Source organism: Coturnix japonica, chromosome 1, assembly GCF_054131305.1.
Source record: "Coturnix japonica strain WE chromosome 1, WE-NBRP24, whole genome shotgun sequence".
Classification (NCBI taxonomy): Eukaryota; Metazoa; Chordata; class Aves; order Galliformes; family Phasianidae; genus Coturnix; species Coturnix japonica.
The window spans coordinates 19783981-19802526 of record NC_140663.1 but is presented as its reverse complement, the minus strand read 5'-3'; positions in this window follow the sequence as shown (position 1 = coordinate 19802526).

Here is an 18546-nt window from a genome sequence, read left to right as displayed (position 1 = left end):
TAATCAAAACTGTGGGCTGAGCAAGGAGCTAAGGGCAAAGTAATGAGCAGGAGAGAGGTAAAAAATACAATAAAATAATAATCCTTTAATCGCTAACAGTGAATTAGTGAGATTTTTGAAGCTGGCGCAATACAGTACTGAGAATGAGCTAAGCTCCTGAAGTTCAGCAAGCAGTATGGACTGGTTCTTAATTAGAGTAAGGAGAACTTTAACAAACTATCTGAGAATCTATGGTATTCTTTCTAATGGACTGGAAGGCTGATGGGAAGGTCTCTGGGTACTCATTAATAGCTGGCAGACAGGTGGAAGCATGGTCTGGAGCAAAGGAGGCTTCTCTGACACTTCTGCTTCAGTAAAGAAGCTACAGCAAAAAGAATCAGAATTTGGATTTTAAAAGAAACTTCTACTTAAACTCCAGAGACTGAAACACTCTTCATATGTATGTGAAGTTTCTCTCTGAAGGCTTCACATACAGAAGCAAGTAAACTGCAGTCCTGCACTCTGTGCAAGACTGATGGTGTATGGCTCCCATGGACTTCAAGGGGACCTTCTTGGCCCCAGAGCTTTGTGGGCTATGAAAAGGCAATTTTCTTAGAAACTGCTTTTTTGTATGTCTCCAGAAGGAGAGGTCTTCTATAAAATTAAATGGAAAGGGTGAAAAGAAATAAAATCTGCCTTAGTCTCTGTAAAGAAAAGATGATAACTACAGTGCTACGTCTCTCCTGTGCATGACAGGGAAACAGACACGAGTAATAAAATATATAGGTAAATCAATCTGTACATAGATTTCTTCAGCTCTATATAATATATGAATCTTGAGATTATGCAGCCCCATGTTCATAAGGGATCAGCTCATCGGTATGTATAAAATAACTTCCATCAAGCAACGTGTAAGTATAGAAAAAGTGCATGTGCTTGTGCTTAGTATTTTGTTATTCGTTTTGAGATGAAGAATGTGTTCTTAGCAAAGACTCAAATGTCATCCAGGAAAGCAAGTGAAGATGGGTGGTAATTCACTGATCTTCACGGAAACTGTCTGTGTGTATTCTGCATTCATAAAATACTTCTTCAGCAGCAATTCTTTATCTCAGTGATATGTGCTCTATAATCCCTTATGTTGTGCAGTCTCAAAGTATATATATTTTTGTTAACTGTAGTTCACACAACTAATCTCAGAAGATACGTTCATTCATGATTTAGTTTTGTACTTAGACAAATGTTCATTTATTTTACTGTGGGGTGTCTTACACTAAGAGGAGAAAACATTTTTTTCTGGTATGTTTTCTCTGTAGATGTTGAAAAGATTTCTCACAAAGATTTGGTGTGAGCTAAAGTTTTAAAAAATATCTTGGTGCTGAGGAGGAACAAGCTTCAGAATCCAAGAGGTGGACTGTAAGGCAGATGCATGCTGTCCTGGTGCTTATAGCTATTGCTGCCACCTTCAGACTTTACATAAGGGCAAATCTGATCAGCATCACTCTTCTGAAATGAAAGAGTGGCCATGCAGTATCCTCCAATGTCTCCCTCAGTCTTGGCATTTAGATACCCGTATAACAGAAGCTTGTTTGGGTGTCCAGCCCCCAGCAGACACATGTCCAGAAAGAGTTTGTACTGGCCAATAACCTCTCAACATAACTTCATCTTTCAAACCTGTTGCCTTCTGCTTTGTAAAAGCAAGTAATCTGCTGGTCTCCCTGTTATTTTTTTATGGCTTATTTCTCTCACTTCCCTACTATTTGTGGTTGTGACCTTGTAAGATTTATTGAGTTTAAAGAGAAAACTTGAGGGACTGCAGAGGTGATACTAGAGGAGGTGCTAAAAACATAAGCAGTGTTCTCCCCCATAGTCTGTACTGATTTAGTGCCCTGGAAAGGTCTTGCCTCCTGGAAATGCTGCCTCTTCAACTACAGTCTAAGTTAAAGATTTACTACTTGAAAGACCAGAACTGTGTAAGCCTTCCACGATTTAATCTGAAAGAATGTGTATATGTGTATGCCTCTGATTTCAGATATGCACATGTAAAGGAGGAGGATAATCTTGCACTAAGAAATGGAGGTGAAGTAGGCCTGATTTCATTTCCTGCCTGTACTACAGGCTTGCCATGTAATCTAAGATAAGCTACTAAACTCTTTGTTCACAAAATGCCATGTAAAATTGGGATAATTATATTTTCTTTTGCTTTATATGTCCTTATTCTTGCCTAATAAAATAGTATGTTTTCTGGCTTAATGCATTTGGGGATGTGTCTGCATGGCAAATAAGCAAGCATGTGAACATATCCAGGACTCACTCAGAAATGTAAAAAGGCTGTGAATGTGAGCACTTACACAAGTCTACCTTCATCTGGAGGCAGGTATGTTCAGATCAGTCAATGTTCTGGAGTTGCTTCTAACTGGAATTCATGTATAATAAAGCAGTTTTCAGCACCTAATAGTTCAATTAGTGTTAAGGAAGATTTTTCATGTTCATTTTTAACAAATGAGGAGGGCTTGTATCATTGTATGCCTTTATGACTTAGGTTGTTTGCCTGAAATACGAGATTTGATTAGAATCCCTAATCTAGTTCTTCCAGCTTTCTAGTATATTACAGGTGGGGAGCCAGTCACATCAGAAATTAAGACTTATTCCTCTCTCTGCTTCAGTGGAAACTCTAGAGTAATTAATAACATTTTAATGTAACTAACGATCAACTGGGAATTCTTAACTGCTACTTTCATGACAAACTGTAAATGTTGTGAATGGCCACACTGCACCTTATGATTCTGCTCAGGCAATTTCCTTATAGCTCTAGAATGCTATGAGTCATTCAGGCAGAGTAAAACATTTATGGCCAGTTTTAATGCACATCTCATAAAAATCATTACTGTGAATTAATGTGTAGAAATACATTTGAATCCAAGCCTGATAACATGACTGAAGGTAGAAATGGAGTTAGTTATACTTCGTGAATAAGCATCAGAAAGAAAGATTTTTATCATATATTCTGACTGAATCAATTTTGAATAAATATATACATTATTTCCCCTGAAGTCTCTCTGTAGTTTCAGTGGATATGACTTCACTCTTTATGTACTTTAATACCAACATCCATGTAGACGTTCATTTGAACAGAAACCAGTGCTGTATCCTGGTTCAGACTTGGCTGCAGATAGAGGAATTGGTTTAATGCAGTTTTGCCAGTAGCATAAATGACATCTGCCTACTAGCAGTGACTCTGCCTTGTTACTATTAATAGGGAGAAGGAGGGCTATGTAATCCCACTGCCATGCTATTACCATTGTCTAATTTGGGGATAAAAGATGCTAAATGGCTCTGATAATTAGGGCTATGAAAATTTTTCCTACAGTTACGACTGGAGAAATATTACTCCTTAAAATTTAGTATTTTATTACTTTTTTATGCATAGAATCATAGAATCACAAGGTTGGAAAGGACCTACAAGATCATCTAGTACAACCGTCCGCTGCCACAAGCCACTAAACAATATCTTGTAGCTCCTCATCCAGACAATCTGGATGGGGATCTGGATGGTGATCTACTAATGCATATTCTAAAAATAAAACATCTGAATTTCTCAGCACTTTAGCCAAATAAATTAACTCAATCGCTGGTGGTCTTCTGCATCTTTTGTCCTTAAGATTTATGCACTGGATTTTTATAATTTGATTTGCTTTCATGTTTTAAGGCTTTCTTAACACCTGCCTTCTTTGTTTGGTAAATAAGAATAAACACTTAGTGTAATGGAGGTTACTAGCACAGCTTAGTTCAATATGCTTACTTTGTACTGTAAGAATTCCCTAAAGCCAAAACTCAGACTGCATCTTGTTATTCAACATGTTACGGAACTGCAATTCCATTTACTTCAGATCAACATAACTTTTCATTATATTTTGCTGTGAAAATCATAACCTGTGTGCTATTCTTCATTACATTTAGAACTTGGCCAGCTCATGAAAGCTGTCAGTATTAGTTTAGAAACTGTTTTTTTTTGTTTGTTTGTTTTTTTGTTTCTGTTCTCCTTAGTGCAAGTAACCTCCTTGAACCACACGTGTCTCCAGTATATTTAAGGCCAGTGCATAGTACATTTTGTTGGTTTTTCAAAACTCTGTATCTGACAGCAAAATGGTGGGGCTCTCTTCGGGGTGTGTCATTGGTACTGAGGCAGGAAAATCACGTTGGTACCTGTCAGTGCTCAGCAAGGTTTCAGGAACGAGTACAAGTACACCTGAAAAGGGTTGTTGCAATCTGAAAAGTTTGTAAGACCTCTAAGCACTTTACATGACTGTCACTCACCTTTGCAGAAGTGTTTAGGAGACGTGGTCCCCACTGTTGTCTGCCAGGTGCAAGAAGAACTAATCTGAAAACAAATAGGAAGGGGAAAAGATGTGGGCAGAGCCAAAGTTTCACCCACTTGCACCCTGTTTGTCAACTGAGCACAGTAGAGCTGGCCCGGGGTGGGGGGTGGGCAAAGGGTTCTGTGTCATCTTCAAGATACTGTAAGAAGCTCACATTTCTTTTGATGCAAAAAGGCTATAGACTAAGGTCATGATGTTGTGCCATGGCAGCTTTTGGATCAGCCAAACCTGATCCAACCTTGTCTTGTCTCTCTCAAAGCACGACAAACAGAATAATAACGGTATTATACAACTATTAGAACAGTGTATGCAAAAAAAAAAAAAAAAAAAAAAAAAAAAAGTGAAATAACATAGAAGAAGTCCATCATTCTATTCAACAAAAATTAAAAACACATTTGTATGTGACTATTTCTTTTTTCTTGGAAGTTTAAGTTTCTGATAAGTATTCCTTCCCATGTTTAAGGTAAGTCTTACATTTGAGTTGAAACTGTGAAGCTTCCTCTACTATTCACCTCCACGACTCCATCTATGTCCAGTTCATCATTTGGATTCTTTCCATTTTGTAGTTCCTGATGATAGCTGTACACTGACTGAGGAATCAGCATTACATTATCAGAAGTGCTATTCAGCTTTGCTTTGATGTCCTTTCTGGCAGCCTCACCATCTGCAAGTGTATAAAAGTAACACCTGCTCAATGTATTCAGAGTAAGGACAGTTTAAGAAGGCCTCCACAAAAACGTTACTGAAACTGATAGCCAGGAATATGAAAAAGAACATTAAGAGATTAAATACAGATCTTATTCAAAACTGACAGCACTGAAAACTGGACAATAGTATTCAGAGTTCAGTGCAAAGATTGATCTTTTAGACAAATTGAGAGTTCAAGGACAAAGTTATATATCAATAAAAATGATAAAAAGTCTGTAACAGCTCCACTGAAATCAGGGGAGTTTCTTTGAGTTTACAATGATACAAGTGAGCTTAGAAATTAGTTTTCAGTCTCTAAAGTGGTTAAGCAATCCAGTGGATGGATGTCTATACTCTTCTCCCTTGCCAGAGGACTCTCTATGTAGCTCACATTTCATTTCTTAGTGCTTCAGGATCTTTCAGGAGGGACTGAGGTTTGTCATCTTCTCTCCTTTGATTGACTTTTCTGGAAACAAATGTTTAGCCTTTATTTGCTATACCATTAATCTGGTATCGTAGGACAAATCTGTTTTGTACATTTGAAGAAGTATGTCTGTGTGTGTGATCATGGACCAAACAATACTCCAGTATAAATCCACAAAGAGCAACCACATGCTCTTCTGGAGCTGGTTGGGTTACTTTTTCTCCTTTCATTTTTAATATTTTTTTAATACAGTGACACCCCACGTTCCAAGTTTTCACTGCTTGAAGGCCTTTGTTGCAGAGACCCACTATATATGGATGTATATTGGTCTCCGTTTATCCTGGTGATGCAGGGCAAGTGAAAGAGAAAATAGTCAAGTGTTTCCTAATAGTGTTCATGTTTAGCAGGAAATATTGTGCTGAATTAATTATGTTATGATAAAACCTTAAAAACATTATTAAATAAATACAGACTTTAATCACTTAACTGGCTAATAACACTAACATTTTGGTTTTGTATGGTAATTCAATTAAGTGGGATAAAACTATGGTTGAAGGAGCGTTACAATTCCTCTTCTACAAATGTTTATCTCTCATTTCTTTAATAGTTTGTAGTATCACAATTCTTTATTACAGGCCTTGAAAGGCACAGAGGCCAGACAACAGGTATTGTTCAGGGATCCTCTTCGTTTTTGCCGGAGCTCTTGTGATTCTTATCATTCCCTTTTCCATTCATGTCAGCCTTGAGATGTTTCGTTTCCAGCTTAGGAGCAGTTTTAAGATGCTGGCTCTCTTTGTGTTGGATGATCTGTAGCACTTTGGCTGTAGGTATGGAGATAAAAAATAGAGGGCATGATTCATTTCACACTCATTCTGGTATAAAAGACAGCCAAAGTAAATGGAATTAGACTGAAATAAGACTCAGACCAGTTTCAGACTCCAATTACAGTGGTGGGATTGCTCCGTGGTTCTTCATTTCCTCACAGGGAAGAGTGGAAATTAAAAGTGTTAGCTAGATTTTTTCCTTCCGCAAAGAATGTATTTAAAATACTAAGGGAATACTGGCACAGCAGAAAAGACTCTTGCAGTTACACCTGGCCACAGGTTAACTTCAGGTAGTGGTCACAGCACTGTTGAGTAACTTGGGTCAGCAGGGACCCATGACGCCATCCTAGCCTGTTATATGGCTGCAGAAACTGAAAGTTTATTTGGATTGTACTGATCTAATAGGATTTGTCCAAAATCTTTGTGTATGTATAAACATGCAAAAATACATACTAACAAATCATGGTGTGACCAGTTAGTGGGAGCAGTTAAAAACAGGAGTAATTGCAGACATTTAGTTATTTAAATTGTGATAATACAACCATCCATAAAAAGATATCCCCAAAGATTTCTCCTGTTTAAGGTTATGCACGTATAATTACCTTATTATAAAACATAATTATGGTACCCTCAGGGCTTTTGTGTAGTTTTTATAACCAACTTGACAAGGGTTTGATAAAGTGCAGGAAATAATCCAACACTTTGTATTAATTTTATATCATGGTGTCAATTTAAATAAATACAAAAATACAACAATATGATTGTCATACTGTAAATGTCTGAACCTCTTATAATAAATTCTTTTATGAAATGGTTCTTATGACTACATGTAATGACAATTAAATCTTCCTCTCTGTGGAAGTGATCCTCTTACATTTCATAAATCTATCTAGTATGATAGCAATAACCAAATGTTGTCACTTGGAAGTAGTTGTTTCAAAGCTTATCCTTTTAGTATGTAGAGTTGTGAATATTTATTCTCATGCATGTCTCTTCTGTTGTCTGCACTGAATTTCCTCTTTCATTTCATCATCCTGGGACCATAAGGTGACTGTAACTAGACATAACTTCTTGTGCTACGCTAATCTACATGAGATCCTTGAGAAGAAAATTACTTGAACATCCTATGGTCCATGTGGCTTTGCAATATATGCTGAATTTCCACAGGCAGATGCTGTAGCCTAAGAGCCAGCTCTTCCTATTGAGTTTCTCCGCCAGTAAAGCCACAAAGGATGTAAGGAAAGGAATTAATTATCTCCAGCAGAATCAAGGACTGGTGAGCACACACACATCCCTTGTGTGGTGCAAGAGCAAAGATTCACAGAGCATTTTCATATGGGTTTTGATATTGGAGATGAAGAGAAGAGATATGTGCACAGGCTATACTACGGACATCAGCTGTGGCAGACTGACCTTGGCAACTAGAAGACATACGTTGAAAAGATGAGGAGAGCCATCCAGCACCATCTTTCACCATTTCTCTTTGCCCCACAAAACCTCCACAAAAAGGGCATTATGGTTTATTCATGAGAGGGCTCCTTACCGTGTTTCATTAAAAAACAATTCTGCTACATGGACAGTTGCTGTTTGATCTGAACATAAACCTTACATAGTGTTCTTTTGTCTATGCTAACTCTCCAAATGCTGTCAGTGATATAGTTATTGCACATATTAATTCAGAAAGCACGTGCTGAACAAATCAAGATGGCAAAACACAACAGGTTCATCCCCACAAACTTTTGCTCACTCTTGCTTTAATCCATCAAAGAACATCCTTTTTAATTTAAAGAGCACAATGGGATTTCAGTAAGGCAACTCAAATGCTTCCAGTTTAGCACAGCTTGAATTGCTTTACCGAATCAGGGCCAGAAGGTTAAAGCACTTGCAAGAAAGGAACCCCTAATGCTCAAGTATTTTCCTTTCTAGTGTGCTCTAGACATGGTGATATAAATTATCATTCACTTGAAGAGAGCATCTTCTTTGTTCCATAGTTCAAATTGAACTGGTCACTGCAGATCTGGTCACGGTGTGAGAAGTGTGTCCATTTGGCAGTTCTGTGTGCCACCTTCTAAGAACCGCACCTCTCATCCTCAGAAAATTGGCTAAATTACCAGCTGAGCAAAGCTCAGGGCTGAGCCACCATCTCTGTCCTGCCTAAAAGATTACTTCATCTTCTAAGTGTGCCATGCAAGCTGCTTTCACTATGAGCTAATTTAAATTTCTTATGGCTTGGCTAAGATTAGCTCATATAGTGACATTTAAATTTCATTTGCTCGCAGTAATTTTGTTGTGCAGAATGTTGCAGATAACAGAGAAACAGCAGATTATGTAAATAGCCATTTATAAACACAGCAGCTTTTTTTCAATCCATTGTTCTGAACATCCTACCCAAATTGCCTTGTGCATGTTCCTCATTTTAAATGTGTGTCTGCAATCAGACGCTGTGCTTCAACAAACGTGTTGAAGTTTAACTCATCTCCTGACAAGTATGTCTGCTAAATTAAAAACACTGTAAAGAGCCAGTTATTTCATCAAACAACAATAACAATAAAAATTCCTGCAAAAAGGGCAAAAGATATAGCTAACCATCTGCTATAAGCAGCAGAAACAACACTCAAAAGCGTAAGGAAGAAATGATAATATTTGAAGTGAGATTGCTAGACATGTCCCACAACGCGGTATTCATTTCTTTTTCATTATGGTATTTACTCAAGAACTTCTGTACTCTCAGAGTGACAGAGCACTGGCACAGGCTGCACACAGAGGTCGTGGGGTCTCCTCCTCTGGAGATATTAAAGATCTGCCTGGACACTTTCCTGCATGATCTGATGTAGGGAACCTGCTTTAGCAGGATGTTGAACTAGATGATTTCCAGAGGTTCTTTCCAACCCCTGCAGTTTAGTGATTCGGAAGCCTTTTCAAATTATGGCAGTGAGAGCCTGGGAGAGATGGTTAAGTTAAATATCCATACAAAAATTAACATTCATCTTTGCATCATTCCATCTGCCACTGTTTCCTGTAAGGACATTGCTCTGACACAGAGTAATGGGGCTGACCTGTATAGGCTTTGTAGGCGTTCTTGCTGCCAAAGGCAGAGCTTTTCAGATCCTGCTTGAAAGAAGAACTCATGGAGGAGTCACTAAGTGTGATTTCCCTTTTACAAATAAAATAAACAATGAAAAAATAATAATGTAGAAAAGAAGGAACAAAATGGTTTTGCTGAAAAGGTGTAAAAAAAGTTAGGAAGAAATTCATTTCTCAGGAGGCAGTGAGGGGCTGGCCCAGCTGCCCAGAGAAGCTGTGGATGCCCCATTCCTGAAGGTATTTGAGGCCAGGTTGGGTGGGGCTCTGGGCAGCCTGAGCTGGGGGGTTGCAGCCTGCCCAAGGCCAGTGGGTTGGAAGTAGATGGGCTTTGAGGTCACTTCCAGCTCCATCCATTCTCTGTCTCTGTGATTCTATGGAGTTGAAAGCCAAACAGAAATCCTTAGTGCTATATGTCAGAGAGATAGCCTGAAGAAAAGCAGCATTTTCTGTTGTATTCACTGAGGTTAAGAAGAGACTGAACTAAGTCTCGTACCTCTAGGGGCACTGATAATAGCTTAAGTGAATATGGCTTGTGGGAATGCTGGGTGAATGAATGCCCTTCAGCAGCAGCAGGTGACACCAGCCTTGCCAGGTTGATAGCATCTTTCCTCCAGGAGCTGCCCCCACTTGCTGCCAGCTGGTTGTCCATTGCCTCAGGCTCTTGCTAAACTCTCTGCTCTCTTCATTGCTACATTTTATGCCTTTCCTCTGTAGACTGGGTGAGTGGTTTTCAGAAATACCAAGGTCCAACAGGAGCCAAAAGGAACTACTGTTCATGCGGATGGCATATAGCTAACCTCCTTGGGGTCAATTGGTGCCTGGTATAGAGAAAACCAAATATAAATGATCTGAGTGGTCCAGCAATAAAAGTAGTAGTTGAAAAGTGTAAGAGAGAAACTTGTCCTAAGTGATATGAAAATATATATTGCATAAATACACAACAGTACAAAACAAGAGAAACAAGGTTGCATTGAAGTTGAATGTATAGTTGGAGTGAAGTCATTTAAACCCAATGATCTTCGATACTTGCATAAATATTCCCATAGGCATTACAATATTTTACATAAAAGTTGTAGGAATCTATTATTAATGTAGTTGCATTTTTTATAATCAGATTTCCATACTGTTTATTAATAAAGACCATATTAATATGTGGAAAAATGTAAGTACATGTCATATTCATCCATTTTTCAAGCTAACATCTATGTGTTTTTATTATAGCTCAGGTGTAAATAAACAGTTCCTAAAATATTTCAACATTTCAACAGCAGCACTAGATGCTACCTACATATTGCATTTACTGGCACAATAGATGACTCTCTACAGCCATAACCATGACTTATGTCTGCTCTAGTACTGGGATTACTCAGTGGAATGTATCAGTCAAATTCCAAGGCAGCATAAATGTTGGGATCTGATTGGTCCCTGCAGTTGCTGTATCCAAAGCAATTTCTGCTTTTTACCTCCAAGACAGGGAGAGGAAAGACTTCCCTCCTCAGAGATTTTGGAAACCTTCATTAGACTGATGAAGGAAGAGGAGGGGATAGTGTCATGGAAAGACTTGGCCACTCAGACACGAAGTAGGTCAGCACGGACTAGTAAAAATGCACTGATTTAAATGGGATCTTCTCCCTCTTTATTCCATCGGTTGAAGGAGATACAAGGTTGTTTTAGATTGTCAACCTCTCAGCAGCAGGAACATCTTGAGGGACTGTAGCAAGAAACTCTGAAGATAACCAGAAAGGAGGTTTCAGGAGTAGAAACAAACACATGTGGGGAATAAAGGGATGAGATAGAAAGGCCCATGTGCTCTGCCTGCAGCTTTTGTATCTTGACCAGTATCTGAACTACCCCTTGTTGCTGAGGAGACGGTGCCCACGCTGGGTTGAAAAGGAACACATAAGCTGATGTACCTCTTTTGGCCTTTTTTTTAAAAAAGCAACCAAAGGAGATAAACCAGTGGTAGGTGTGACTGGGAGGCTGGTTCATGGCTCTGCTGACACCATCTGTTAATGTCCATTACAGCCATGAGATGGCTTTGACTTTGAGCTATATTAAGGGTAATGACTAGCTCTCAGTTTTGATCTCACGGCCCCCCAGTTTTTGAATAATCATTTCCCAGAATATATTTGTCATACAACTTCAGAAAGGCATAGCGTTTGTGCTGAACTGCACTCATTTCATTAAATGATTGAAATAAATTTCTCACCATGATGCTATTTCCTATTACTATTTTCAGAAAACAAGAAAACAAAGTTCAAAAAAGTATATTTAAAAAAAGGACAGGAAAGGAAAAGCAAAGGAAAAGGGAAGGAAAAGGGAAGGAAAAAGAAAAGGAAAGAAAAGAAAGAGCAGCCCAAAACAAAAAAGAGTTTACCATAATTTGGTTCCCAAACTTTTCAAAATTTATATAATCTGAGATATGATGTTGAAACTGCAAAGTATTTTCTCTTTTGATAGAAAATAAGAGAAGACAGCTTGAATGCTATAATCAGTATTACAAGCATATAGAAAATGACATAGGGAGAGATGCCCAGCATTTTACAATGATCCTGTTACACTGTTAAATAATTAATTGTATATGTATACTGACCAAAAGGATTTTTACCTCAAAAGGTAAAAGGCTCTTTTCAGCGTATCTTTCACTAAAAATATTTTTTTGTTTTTTGCTAGTTGAATTCAGTGATGAATTTTACAAATTTGAGTTTATCTTTATGGTTTATCATACTGTATATATGGGCTTCTTACTTGTATGGTCTCTTTTGCCACAATGTTGTCAGGAGAAAAAATTAGGACAGAAGTTCTTCTTACTGTTGGGAACATAGGATAATGCAGAAATCACAATAAAACCCTTCTCATTTTCTCTGAAATGCACTCATTCTTTATTGCTGACTAAAGGAATGACAATTCTCTCTTGTCCTCTGAGTAAGCAGCTCTCTGAATACTGAATGGATTACTTAGATTTGAAAGAGACTTCAGTGAATAAAAAGGTATTGAAGCACAGCTTGATGTGACTCCAGGCCAAAAAGAGAGGGAGAATATGATTGCCATATGAGTATTCAGAGTTATATGACCCCTCAGGCAGCCCTAATAGGAAGGAAAATGGGTAGAACTCTTCTTGTGTATCTCTTGTGGAATAAGAAATGCAAAGGCAGTGAAACACCTCTCACATAGTGCTGGTTAAAGAATTAAGAGGAGAAATGCTGTTTGCAATACTGAGCTATCTAATCTAGTTTGACCTCACTGAATCCACTGGTATGAATGTTGTATTACAACTGTTAGGACCACAGTAGCTTCCTTTCTCCCCAGTCTCATTACTGTTTAGGAGAGATGTGGTGGAAGGAAACAGGGAGTGGAACTATCCTGTTTTGTCGCTTACTACGTGACACAACTGCTGCTGCACAAGGCTGCGGACTGGTGAAAAGACTGCCACCATATTGTTTTCAGTATCAGTTTCAGAGGTTTCTTCTCTCTTGCTGCAAGCACTTCATAATTTGCAATAAAAAAAGAAGCGGTAGGGCTCCCTACTCTGAATCCAGTTAAGAAACGGCAGTCAGATCAGAAATGTAATCAGAAAGGATTTTTTTGTGCTTATTTCTCTATTCTGTTTCTTTTAGTTCAAAGTTTTATTTTAAATGATTAATTTATATGATATGAAATGGCCCATTCTCTTCTTCAGTGCAAGAATGGACAGTGTGAATATCAAGTTTCCCGCTATGTGGGGCTACGGTTCCCTGAAGGTCTTCATCTGCCAATAATCTTAATTACAGTTTGTTGTAATTGACATCTTATCTGTTTCACCTCCTTCATTCCAGATAGAAAACTCAAACCCCTGACAAGCTAACTCTGGTATTTGGTGAATGTGATAATTAAGCAGGAATTGACAACCACCTCATAGACAAATTCTGTTTTGCTTTTAATTAAAACTGCATTTACGTTATTGGTGAGGCATAAAAACAAGTCTTCATTGTAACTAGACCTATTCTTGGGGCTTACACAGCGAGGTGATGGTAGCAGGAGGCTTCAGAAGTGCTCTCCGTGAGCAGAGCTCCACAGTGTCAGAGCAGAGCAGCTCCAGCAAAACAACAGACTCCGAATCCAGATTACAGAGTGTATATAAACAAAGGAAATGAAACTGGGATGAGCTGGTAGGCAATCCAAGATGAATGTGAACCCTGAGTAGGTTAGCAAATGGGGAAAGGGAAAGGGCTTTCTAGCACTGGGGTACAGGGACAAAGGAGCAGCTGTGTCTCCCAGTACTTCAAGTGACCTCACAGGGTCACTTGCCCCCGTGGACTCTCCCTTATTTGAAAGCCTCTCCTCTGTCTCTTTTTGGGATAAAGATGATTGAGAAAACTTATTGGAACAGAAATTTTCCTAACAAATAGTTTCATTATTAACCCTTTCAGTCTCAAATTGATAGACCACTTAACAACAGCAACAAAACCCTCATTTTAAAGAGGAAAACAATTTGGAACAAAAGCACTAGTTATTAGTGACTGTAGTTTTACTGATGAAATTTTGACTAATACTCACTTCTGAATTTTTATATGATATTATAAATTTTTGTGGAGGAAGAAAAAAGAAAGAGTAGTTTTTTGTTCTCCTTCACAACTGTGTAGAACAGATTCTTCGCTACCTCAAAAGGTTTGTAGAAGAGTCCATTTCTCCCCTCCCCACCAAAGTTCCTACCCAGCAGTTTCTGGCCTGGCTGCTTTCTGAGCTAGGAAGATGTGCTGTCTTGCCCTGACAGTATTTATAAGTATCTGGGGGTAGAATATAAAGCAATATTAGAAAACTTGGGTTTAGTTATAGAGCTAAATCAACATCTCTTGAGGCACAGATCACGGCATGTCCCTCTGTGCTGCTGCTTTCTCTCATACTCTTCCCTTTCTGTGAAGTATCACCCCTGGTAAACTTTCTGTTGCAGTGAAATATTTATGCCATTTTAAAACCCTGTAGTCTAGAAGAGAAAGTGAACAACACCTTATCCATCTGTGAGTTTTAGATGATATACCTTTTAAATTAATGACACCTTGGTTGTGCCAGGCTCTGCTCAGTTGAGCCTTTGTGCCAATCATTTGGAGCACCATGCTGACTATTGATCTATCATCACTCCACTGTGAATTCACATAAACTAGCACTGAAAATAAAGTTCAAAAAATACTCTTTGATATTGCATAGTAGATATTTGTCCAGAACCAAAGGAAGAGGTATTTCACTTCATGCTTGCTTAGACCAGAAGCCCTTGCCTAGGGATATTGTGGAAGCTGAAGTTTGACAAGGCTTAATGATGAGTCTGTGTTGGTTCATGGAATAAAAGTTCTATAAATGTTCTGTATGAAGAGAAGTTGCCTTTAGTGAACTAAAAAACTACTTTTTCTCTACTGAAGCTTGGGAGGCTATTTGCCTATTTAATTGTATATTTTTCGCTAGGCTTCTGCTTTTAGACACCCCTAAACAAAGCTTATTGTGATAGATAGGGTAGATTGGGCTGACCCAGGGCAGCCATCTTTATAATCTCATGTAAAAAAATGTCTGTACCACCTCGTAACAGGTCAGGTAGTAGAGGGGATTGTGTCTTGACATGTTTAGATATATCACTCACATACTGCTACTATATATCAATATACGTATACTTGTATATTCATTGTATTGAACAGTACTGAGAAAATCAAATGGCATGAGAAAATATCAAGGGCTGTCTGTATCTGAGATGAAGTTCAGCATGTTGGCTCTTGCCTAGGCTGTGCAACAGGTTGGAGAGCAAGGCCCAGGTAGCAGCTGCTGTTGGGGAGAGGAGTGAACTCCTCCTGTCCAGTGGAGTCTGGCTTGGTCTGCTGGAAAATGGAGACCAGATAAGCCCTTGGGAATAAAGTGTAACATCCATTCCTACTTCTATTTTCTGTGGTGACATTTCTCAGTATTACTGCAAATAATGATTGTTCTGCATGTAAATGCTTTGTCCCACAATTTGATTCAGAGATGCCTTTGGTGCTAGCTTGATGAGGCTGGCAAAATAAAAGAGGGTCAGTGAGGCAGGGCACAGCAGTCTTTTCAAATGGGAAAATTCTTGCTGGTTTCTACAAATGAAAAACACAGGCTCTGTAACCATAGAAACACGATGGGCCAAGGATAACTCTGAACTTCTGATGAATTTCTTTTGTTTGGTATAAAACCCTGTTTGGAGGAAGAGATGTAGCATAGATAAGGAGAATAACAGTGCTTTACTGTCTGTACTTCCTTCCCGTTAGCTCTTGGAATACTTTCGAGAGCTATTATTATTCCATTTTACAGCACAGGAAATAGAGACCCAGAGAAACAACATCAGTTTTGCCAAGGCACACTGCCAGAATAAAACCCGAGTCTTCTCGGGTTAAGTGGAGTTGAATTAACAAAAGGAATGAAAGTGCTTGCAGGTAGTTTCGCGGATGTTCCACCATGTTATGTAGCACATGACATGTGCTCCTAAAAGAAAGATGCTGCACTCTTGCTCTTTGGCTGTATCTATAAAACAACAGATGTACTCGTGGATATCTGAAACAGGCTTCTGATCTATCCAAAATCTGGGCTGATGTTTCGATTTTCTGTCCAAGCTATAGGCTTCAGTCTGTGCCTCTGTGGCTACTTTACCTTTGATGGACCATACACAGAGATATACTTTGGCTAACCTGATGTCCCTGCCCTTCTGCAGTCACGCCAGAAACAGCATGGAGATGGAGATTGAATTTTTCACTCTCCCTACGGCACCCAAAGACATTCTGCAAAATTCAAGCACGCAAACTTCCAGTGTTGCCTTGGTTCCTGACACCTAAATGTTCACTCAAGCCTATGGATAAACTTTTCTCTCCATTGAATATTGTTGATGTGAATGAGGACAATTTTTTCAATACAGAATTGACAAGATGACAGGAACACAGTGTAGAGCCTGAGTAAGAAAGAGTGATTTGCAGAAAGCTGGCCAGACTTGCTGACTTTCAGTTCTCTATTTTATTGTTGCAAATCAAAAGTCTCATCAACATGAGAACCTAGGTGTCAGCAGTGAAGATTATATAGGGTAATGGTAGAAAAAAAATGGAAGAAATATCACACATGTTTTACCTGGAAGTATTTGCTAGGAATTTGATCTGCATCCAGTCTGTGAAAATACCCACACTCACTGCAGAGATGTTTTGTTTCTAAACCCATAACAATTGCACTTGGACTGTGAAAGAATTTCTGTCTGTGACAGAAAATGTTGATCACTGTAATAGTGCAGACAGCACCCCCCCCCCCCCCCAATTGCTGAAAGAATCTGTCCATATACACGAAGACTGAGGGGTCCCACCATGCATCCACAGATGTGGGATAGAATAAGATTTTTAGCAATTAATGATGTGGCAATTACAGAAGTAAACAACAAGCATAGATCACACAGGAGCCTTTCAGTCAATGAATGAACAAATATTTTCATGCATTCAGTTTAGAAATGAGACTTTTTTTCCTTTGGAATCCCTTTTGATTTTGATCAGAGAAGTGCATACAAAATTCTATCCTGTGGAGTCATCCATAAAAGCCAAAGGGCATATTTACACACTCATAAAAATCTATACTCCTTTATAGACACAGGGAATACATTTTCACCTCCACTCTGCAGGATTCTTTCATGGGCCTTGTGTACTAAGATTGAGTTGCAAAGAGACTGTCTATACTCTGACAAATCAAATATTGCAGTGCTATCAAATTAGAAACCAACTCCACTAGGATAACTCAGGGGGGTCAACTTGGGCCAGTAGATTCCTTATCATAGAGTCAGAGAAAATAATTATGCTCTTTTTTTAAAGATGATCCATTGGTGAGTGCATTGGTGAGGCATTTAGTTGTCTTGAAAGAATAGTCTACAGAAATATCTTTTGCAAGGGCAATGCTCAGAGGTAATCAACAGAGGAATGAGCATAGGCAGTAGCATCTGAATTCCTGCTTCTGCTTAGCAGAAGTGTGAGCTGGGTCTTCTCATGCCTGCATCAATTTGGAGTATTCCTAGAGCCTGCTGTCAGCAGCATTCTTCTGGTGCATGAAGTTTTGAATTCCTTGAATTTCTTAACCATAATTTTGCTTTCTGGATGACAACCCTTGCCAGAAGCCAACCGTACCAACCACCATCACCTCTTAGGTTGTTGTCAGACTGAGAGATAATGGTTGTGCCTTTTGTAGGACTTGGTGCTGCCAGCAGTGAGTAGTATCTCCAGCAGATTAAGGTTAGAGGCCAAAGGCAAGGTGACTTTCAGAGCCAATGCAGAAGCTCCTGGCGAAGTTTAGATTCAGTTGTAGCTCTCCTTGGATCGTTTGATCTTAAATAATAAACTGTGCTTTATGGCATTTTAACACTAGTCTGCAGGTTTTTGTTTTTTTTTTTTAAATTGTTACTATTGTTGTATTTCATACTTAGCCTCTGTGGTTATTTTGCGTTTCTTTGTTACTGCTTTGTCATATTCTCTTCAACTGTTGCTCTTGCTCCAACATAGGAGAAAAATCGTATAGAATTTCAAACATTTTTGTCACGTGTCGTCTTTAAATGGAGATCAGAGGTGTCAGCCTGATTGGATGATATGTGATGCGCTCTGCTTTTCTTTCAGTCCTAGTTTCAAACAGCTGGATTCTGCATCTGGGAAGAAACAGAATTATTATTTTCCAAAATTACATATGCCTGTCACACTCTCTTTGAAATGCTAATGATTACAGAACTGAGAGCTCATTTTCTATTCTGACAAGCAAATGATTAAATCAGCCTCTCTGTCCCTCTTTGGCCTCTGTTTGAGCTGCCCAGTAGCCACATTGCTTTGGCAATTAAATCAGATTTTAAAGGAAATGTCCCATCATGGGGGAGCTGTTCTTGGTATAGACACTTGTGTGAATTTTTGTATAGAAATAATTGCATTAGTTCTGAAGTAATGAATGTAGAAAACTAGGAGGCTGATTAAGTGAACTTTTTTCTGTCAGTCAAAAAAAGAATTCCAATCTGAATATATATTTCCCAGTGTACATAAGTTACTCCATCTAATCTGACCTAGAGTTTTGTCTCAAAGGCTGTATTTCCTTGGGACAATAGAACTTCACTCCTTTCTAAGCGGATTTTCTTGCTTTTGTCTCCTTAGAACAGAACTTGTCTCCAGTTCTGGCAAGAGTTATTGAA